Source organism: Ricinus communis, chromosome 9, assembly GCF_019578655.1.
Source record: "Ricinus communis isolate WT05 ecotype wild-type chromosome 9, ASM1957865v1, whole genome shotgun sequence".
Taxonomy (NCBI): Eukaryota; Viridiplantae; Streptophyta; class Magnoliopsida; order Malpighiales; family Euphorbiaceae; genus Ricinus; species Ricinus communis.
Window position 1 is genome coordinate 20729425 of NC_063264.1, and position 8678 is coordinate 20738102.

Genomic DNA, 8678 nt, shown 5'->3' on the forward strand with positions numbered 1-8678 from the left:
ACACATCTAAATGGGGTTTTTAAGGCTGATTTTATGTACATTTGGATATGAATTGGACCCAACACTCACCCTATGCGTCTGTTTGTATGCATTAGGTCCAAAAGAAGTCAAAGAGTGATAAAGGGAAGAATTTGAGCAGAATTGGACGTCAAAGTTGCCGAAACAAGTTAAGTTCATGCATGAGAAAGCTGAACGCGGCCGTGTTGGTTTTAACACTGGCCGTGTTCCCAACACGGGCACCAAAACGGGCTGTGTTGGGTGCATTTGACAACAGGAAAAAGAAGCGCTAAAGAGCACGACCGTAGAGAGTAACATGGCCATCAGCACGGGGCCGTGTTCCCAACACACCCACCAATACCAGGCCGTGTTCCCAACACGGGCATCAACACGGCCATGTTCGCGGCAGTTGGACGAATTAATTAAAAGAAAGGAAAGAGGGAAACGTGAAAAGATAGGACGTCCCAAACTCATTTCTTTCTCTCTCTAAGGGTTTTCTGAGCTGGAACTAAGGAAAAAGGAGACTTGGACCAAGGTTTCAATTGGATTCTCTTCGGAGGTTGAAGATTGGCGAGGTTCATTGATTGGTTTCAATTCGAGCAAGAGGAACAAGAATTGATTCAAGATTGGGCAAGAGGAATTGGAGTTGTTTACTTTCATCCAAGGGTGTATTCGGGTTTATCTAACTTTACTCATTTTTGTAATTGAATTCTTGTGGGTTTTGATAATGAACATGATTAGCTAAACTTGTTAACCCATTGGGGTTCTTTATCTAGGGATTTTTGTACTTAACTTTTGAATTGAATGTATTGATTTTCAATATTGATTTGCAATGGAAGTGCTTATTGATTTGTTCTTCATATCTTGTTGAATGATTATTGGAATTTGAATGTTCTTGAGAAAGACGTTTAGGTTTGGATTGTCCTTTGCAGCCTAGAATTGAATTCGCCTAAAGATAGGGTGTTCGTTCTACTAGATTAAGAATTAACAACTCTCAATAGTGTTAAATGGTACATAATGCTAATTTGGATAATTAGAGTTAGGAAGAGATTTCAACCTAATTAATCTAAGTTAAGATGTTAGTGTCCTTGAAAAATGCGTTAATTGCGTAGAGATTTTCCCAGGGAAATTGAATTCAATCAATCAATTCCATCTTTAGTTTCCATTCCCTAGAGACAAGAATTCCCAAGGGGTTATTCCTTAACTTGAATTAATCCTTCCCTAGTAGCTGTAGTTAGATAACAATTAGAGTAGCTTTAGTTCATTTCATATTTAGCATTCAATGCCATTTTTAAGATTAGATAATAGAGAAGATTGAGTAGGTTTAGGTTCACACGTTCTTTAGAGAATACAACACTTGGTACTCGCCGTTAGCTATATTCCACCGATAGGTACGCTGCCTTAGGTCGTAGTCTTGCTTTAGGATTTACCGCTATCAAGTTTTTGGAGCCGTTGCCGGGGAACAGTTTTCTGTGAACTAAATTGAATTTTTGATATTTGTTAGTCTAGTCATTTCTCTTTTTGTTTATAGTTTATTTTTTGTGTATAGCTTTTGTTCTTATTTTGTTTGTTGGTGTTGTTGTTCTTTGTTGTGCTTAGGTAGTTTATAACCAGGAGCTCTAATCCTGATTTTACAAAGCCTTTACCTGAACCCGAGCACTCTCTTAGATTGCTAAGGAGCGTTTGTAAACAGTAGAGGAGGAGATTGGAGCAGAGATTCATGTTCTTGGAACTAGTGAGATGGAGAACCACAATGCAAATGGAGGTGATGGTGATAGGACCATGTACGAGTTTGCTAGGCCCTCTCTAGCAAGGACGCAAACTGGGCTAGTGAGGCCTCTTGTGGCGGCCAATAATTTTAAAATAAAGCCAAATGTGATCCAGATGATCTAGAATACGGTGCAATTTGGAGGATTGGCGAGCGAAGATCCGAACGAGCATATCGCCAACTTCTTGGAGATATGTGACACCTTTAAGATTAATGGAACAACCGATGATGCCATATGGTTGAGGCTGTTTCCTTTTTCTTTGAGGGATAGAGCCAAAAGATGGCTACAGTCCTTGCCACTGAAAACGATCACTACCTGGACTTCTTTGGCTGAAAAATTTTTGAATAAGTATTTTCCTCCTGCTAAGACTACTCAAATGCGAAATAATATATCTTCTTTTTGTGCAGGATGAAGGAGAAATGATGTACGAAGCCTGGGAGCGCTTCAAGGACTTGTTAAGGTGTTGCCCACACCATGGTCTTCCTCTCTGGATGCAAGTGCAGACATTCTATAGTGGCATGAATACGGCCACTAGACAAATGGTAGATGTAGCTGCAAGGGGAGCTATCAATAGCAAAACACCTGAGCAAGCCCAGGATTTTATAGAAGAGATGGCCACCAACACTTATTAGTGGCAAACTCCACGGGCTAAAAGTCCAAAGCCTGCTGTATATCGGGCTGAGGCAGATCCTACAGCAGCCTTGGTGGCACAAGTAGAGCTACTTTCTAAAAAGATAGAACAAGTTCAGATGCCGGTCCAAGCAGCTCAGCCCGGATGTGAATTTTGTGGTGGACTGCATTACATCGCCAATTGTGATGCGGAAGGTATGTTTGCATCTTCTATGCCTACTAATGTTTCTAACGTTGAGCATGCTGATTATGTAGGTAGGCAGCAGAATGATCCCTACAGCAGTACATACAACCCAGGGTGGAGGAATCATTCTAATTTTAGATGGAGGAATTCCAATAACCAAGGTCCACCAGGATATCAGAGGTTGCATCAGCAACAACCTATGCATTCTGTTCCCCATCAACTAGGAGGTAGTCAAGAGAAGAAGCCTAGCTTGGAAGAGTTGATGACGAAGTTCATTGCAACTTCAGAGAACAGATTTCAACAAACGGACACTGCCATTCGGAATCAACAAGCTTCAATTCAGAACTTGGAAAATCAAATTGGGCAGTTGTCTAGGGTGATGGCTGAGAGGCAGCCGAGCACGCTTCCAAGTAACACAGAGTCTAATCCAAAGGAGCATGCCAAAGCAATTACTTTGAGATCAGATAAGGAACTTCCTAGTCCATCTATGCCTTTTACTGATGATGATTCTGATGTGCAGGTGGATGAGTCAAAAAAGGAAGACAAGCCTGAGGAGAAAGGAAAGGAAGCAATTGAAGAGAAGGAGGATTCGAAGAAGATCCCCTTGAGGCCATACCAACCTCCCATTCCATATCCTGCAAAACTCAAACAGGATAAAGTTGATCAGCAATTCGGTAAGTTTTTAGATCCTTTTAAACAATTGCGGATTAACTTGCCTTTTGTTGAAGCTATTTTGCAGATGCCAAAGTATGCGAAGTTTTTAAAGGAGATTCTAAGCAACAAGAGGAAGTTAGAAGATTTGGGATTGGTGACCTTGAATGCAGAATGCTTAGTAGTGTTTCAGAGCAAGATTCTAGTCAAACAACGTGACCCAGGGAGTTTTACTATACCTTGTTTGATTGGGGATAAATTGAAATTGCTGGGATTAGCTAATTTGGGAGCTAGCATCAATTTGATGCCTAGCTCATTGTTTGAGGAGTTAGGACTAAACACTTCTAAGCTAACTCCTACTAGGATGAGTATACAACTAGCAGACATAACTGTTAAGTACCCGAAAGGGATTATAGAGGATGTGCTAGTTAAAGTTGACAAATTTATATTTCATGTGGATTTTGTTGTCATGGATATGAATGGTGAGAGTGATGTTCCATTGATCCTAGGTAGACTATTTTTAACTACATCTGGAGCTTTGATAGATGTTAGTAGCGGAAAGCTGTAACTTAGGGTAGATGATGAGAGCATTACGTTTGATTTGACTAAATCCTTAAGACACCTATATGAGCACGATGGTACTGTGTGTTCGATTGATTTTATTGATGATATTGTGGAATCTCAATTGCAGGAAATGTTGATTGATGAAACTTTGCGAGTGGCAATGCAAGAAAATGAGGATAATTTGTCCAATGAACAAGTGTTGGAGCAGCTAGAGCACTTATTAGCTACTGATTTTAATGATGATAAGCCTGATGGTTTTGTTGATCTTGACAGGTCAAGAGCAAAGAAGCTGAAGCCTTCTTTGGAGGAGCCGCCCATTCTTGAGTTGAAAGAGTTGCCAATGCACTTAATGTATGCCTACTTAGATGAAGCAAAGCGCTTACCGATCATTATTTCCGCTCATCTCACACCTAAGGAGAGGGAGATGGTGCTATGTATTTTGAGAAGGTATGCAAAGGCATTTGCGTATAAGACGGCTGACATACCAAGGATAAACCCGAGTTACTGCCTTCATAAGATTTTGATGGAGGATGAGTTCAAACCGGTGGTGCAGCCATAAAGGCGGTTGAACCCTCATATGAAGGAGGTGGTTAAAAAGGACATAATTAAACTTCTCGATGCAGGTTTAATTTATCCTATTTCTGACAGTTTTTGGGTGAGTCCTGTGCAGGTGGTTCCCAAGAAAGGGGGTATGACTGTGGTGAAAAATAAAAAGGAGGAGTTGATTCCTACACAAACGGTAATAGGCTTTCGGGTTTGCATAGACTACCGACGCTTGAATGATGCAACCCGAAAGGACCATTTTCCCCTTCCTTTTATTGATCAAATGCTTGAGAGGCTTTCAGGCCATATGTATTATTATTTCCTTGACGGTTTTTCTGGTTACTTTCAGATTCCTATAGCACCAGAAGACCAAGAGAAGACGACATTCACTTGTCCTTATGGCACTTTTGCCTATAGGAGGATGCCGTTTACCTTGTGTAATGCGCCTGCGACCTTTCAGCGGTGTATGATGGCCATTTTCTATGACATGATAGAGGAGTCGATAGAGGTCTTCATGGATGACTTCTCTATATTCAGTAACTCTTTTTCCTATTGATTGCATAATTTGGAAAGGATGTTAGCTAGGTATGTTGAAGCTAACCTTGTGTTGAATTGGGAAGAATGTCATTTTATGGTCCAAGAGGGTATAGTGTTAGGACATAAAGTGTCACATGCAGGGATGGAAGTAGATAGAGCTAAAGTGGAAGTTATAAGTAAGCTACCTCCCCCTACTTCGGTTAGGGCTGTTAGAAGTTTCTTAGGGCATGCAGGGTTTTATAGAAGGTACATTAAGGACTTTTCTAAGATTGCTAGGCCTTTAACACAATTGCTAGTAAAAGATGTGTCTTTTGTATTTGATGATGATTGTTTAGCAGCTTTTGAGTTATTAAAGGAAAAACTAACCACGGCTTTCATCATGATTTCTCCTGATTGGGAGCTGCCCTTTGAGCTTATGTGCGATGCTAGTGATTTTGCAGTTGGAGCTGTTTTAGGCCAGCGCAGGGAGAAGAAGTTCCAACCTATTTACTACGCTAGCAAGACGCTTATGGATGCCCAAGAATACTATACCACCACAGAGAAGGAGCTCCTGGCTGTCGTGTTCGCCTTTGATAAATTTCGTTCTTACCTTATGCTATCAAAGACAATCGTTTACACGGATCATTCTGCTTTAAGGTATTATTTTCAAAGCATGATTCTAAGCCTAGATTGATTCGTTGGGTTCTTTTATTACAGGAATTTGACTTTGAAATTAAGGACAAACGAGGAGCTGAAAATCTTGCAGCAGACCATCTTTCTCGATTGGAGAACCCGCACTTGGATGAGCTTAATGAGCAAGAGATCGATGACTTTTTTCCGGATGAGCACTTATGCTCAATGCAGGTAACTAATGCTATTCCTTGGTTTTCTGATTATGCTAATTATTTGGCTGCAAGGGTACTCCTAAAGGGTATGACGAGCCAACAAAAGAAGAAATTTTTGCTAACTTGAAGTACTACATTTGGGACGACCCTTCTTGTTTAGGATTTGTGCAGATCAAATTATCAAGAGGTATGTATATGGAGAGGAAGTCATTCAAATTCTCAAGCATTGTCATGAGGGACCGGTTGGTGGACACCAAGCCGCAAACCGTACTGCCAGGAAGGTTTTGGATGCTGGTTTTTATTGGCCGACTATCTTCCAGGATGCACGAGCATATGTCCAGGTTTATGATGCATGCCAACAGTCAGGTAACATTTCTGCCCGAGATGAAATGCCCCAACATAGTATACAAGTGTTGGAAATTTTTGATGTTTGGGGCATTAACTTTATGGGTCCTTTTCCTTCTTCATATGGATGCAAGTATATATTGGTTGTTGTTGAATATTTTTCTAAATGGCCTGAGGCACAAGCCTTGCCTACTAATGATGCTAGGATAGTTGTGAGGTTCCTTAAGAAACTATTTTCTAGGTTTGGAACACCTCGAGCGTTAATTAGTGATAGGGGAACCCATTTTTGTAATTCTCAACTTTAGAAAGTGCTTAAAAGATATAGAGTATCTCAACGATTCTCCATGGCTTATCACCCACAAACGAGTGGGAAGTAGAGGTTACTAATAGGGGGCTTAAGCACATTTTAGAGAAGACTGTGCTTCCTAAGTTTATTAAATTTCACAACTTGATGTCACCAATTCAACTCCCCTTCTTAGTTCCAAGGAACAACAAAAATTATAAATGCATACTTCTAAAGATGCCATTTTAGGCAAACTGAGCTCATCTCAGGACTCATCAGCAGCACAGATCAGTAGAAACATCAAGCTCGTATCAAAATAACTAAAATGACAAGAAGACTGAGTTCCTATACTTAGCAAAAATTCTCATTCAGGTATGAAAAGTTATCATATTTTAAATAAGGGTCAAGTTCTTATTCATTTATAAAAGCTCATTTCTGTCCTTAATGTTACCGAGTTAGTATATTTAGCAAAAAAGGAAAAAAACTATGAAAAAGGTGAAAAGGTCAATTCAGAATAAAGAAAAAGGTGTATGTTTGTCAATATTATAAAACAACCCCGTAAGATGGGTTTATTTGTCAATATTAGCAAACAAGCCCAAAAAAGTGGTATATTTTTTAATATGAGAAAACAACCTCGTAAGAGGGCTATATTTGTCACCCGTAAGAGGGTTATATCTGTCAATCTGAGTAAACAATCCCATAACAGTGGTATATTTTTTAATATGAGAAAATTACCTCGTAAGAGGAGTATATTTGTCAGTATTAGAAAACAATCTCAAAAAAGTGGTATATTTGTCAACATGAGAATACAACCCAGTTAGAGGGGTATATTTGACAATAAGAGAAAATAACCCCGTAAGAGGGGTATATTTGTCAATAAGAGAAAACAACCCCGTAAGAGTGGTACGTTTGTCAATAAGAGAAAACAACCCCGTAAGAGGGGTATATTTGTCAATATTAGAAAACAACCCCGTAAGAGGGGTATATTTGTCGATATTAGAAAACAACCCCGTAAGAGGGGTATATTTATCAATATGAGAAAAGAACCCCGCAAGAGGGGTACATTTGTCAATATTATAAAACAATCACGTAAGAGGGGTAGATTTGTCAATATTAGAAAACAAGCCCAAAAAAGTGTTATATTTTTTAATATGAGAAAACAACCCCGTAAGAGGAATATATTTGTCACTCGTAAGAGGGGTATATTTGTCAATATGAGTGAACAACCCCGTAAGAGGTGTATATTTGTCAATCTTAGAAAACCACCTCGTAAGAGGTGTATATTTGTCAAGATTAGAAAAGAACCCTGCAAGAGAGGTACATTTGTCATCATTAGAAACCAACCCCGTAAGAGGCGTGTATTTGTCAATATTAGAAAACAGCCCCCAAAAAGTGGTATATTTGTCAATATGAAAAAACAACCCAGTCAAAGGGGTATATTTGTCAATAAGAGAAAACAACCCCGTAAGAGGGGTATATTTGTCAATATTAGAAAACAACCCCAAAAAAGTGGTATATTAGAAAACAACCCCGTAAGAGGGGTATATGTGTCAATATGAGAAAACATCCCCGTAAGAAGGGTATGTTTGTCAATATTATAAAACAACCCCGTAAGATGGGTTTATTTGTCAATATTAGCAAATAAGCCCAAAAAAGTGGTATATTTTTTAATATGAGAAAACAACCCCGTAAGAGGGCTATATTTGTCACCCGTAAGAGGGTTATATCTGTCAATCTGAGTAAACAATCCCGTAAAAGTGGTATATTTTTTAATATGAGAAAATTACCCCGTAAGAGGAGTATATTTGTCAGTATTAGAAAACAATCTCAAAAAAGTGGTATATTTGTCAACATGAGAATACAACCCAGTTAGAGGGGTATATTTGACAATAAGAGAAAATAACCCCGTAAGAGGGGTATATTTGTCAATAAGAGAAAACAACCCCGTAAGAGTGGTACGTTTGTCAATAAGAGAAAACAACCCCGTAAGAGGGGTATATTTGTCAATATTAGAAAACAACCCCAAAAAAGTGGTATATTTTTTAATATAGGAAAACAACCCCGTAAGATGAGCATATTTGTCACCCGTAAGAGGGGTATATCTGTCAATATGAGTAAACAGCCCCGTAACAGTGGTATAGTTTTTAATATGAGAAAACAACCCCGTAAGCGGAGAATATTTGTCAATATTAGAAAACAATCTCAAAAAAGTGGTATATTTGTCAATATGAGAAAACAACCCAGTCAGAGGGGTATATTTGTCAGTAAGAGAAAACAACCCCGTAAGAGCGGTATTTTGTCATTATGAGAAAGTAACCCCATAGGAGGGGTATATTTGTCAATATCAGAAA

At 39.0% G+C, this 8678-nt stretch overlaps 1 non-coding gene across 1 annotated transcript; it reads right to left on the reverse strand.

Moving 5' to 3' along the window:
* Positions 1-2140: 2140 nt before the first annotated feature.
* On the reverse strand, positions 2141-2247 carry LOC112534752. Its single transcript, XR_003079013.1, has one exon. It is a non-coding gene; the product is annotated as a small nucleolar RNA R71 (small nucleolar RNA).
* Positions 2248-8678: the final 6431 nt, after the last annotated feature.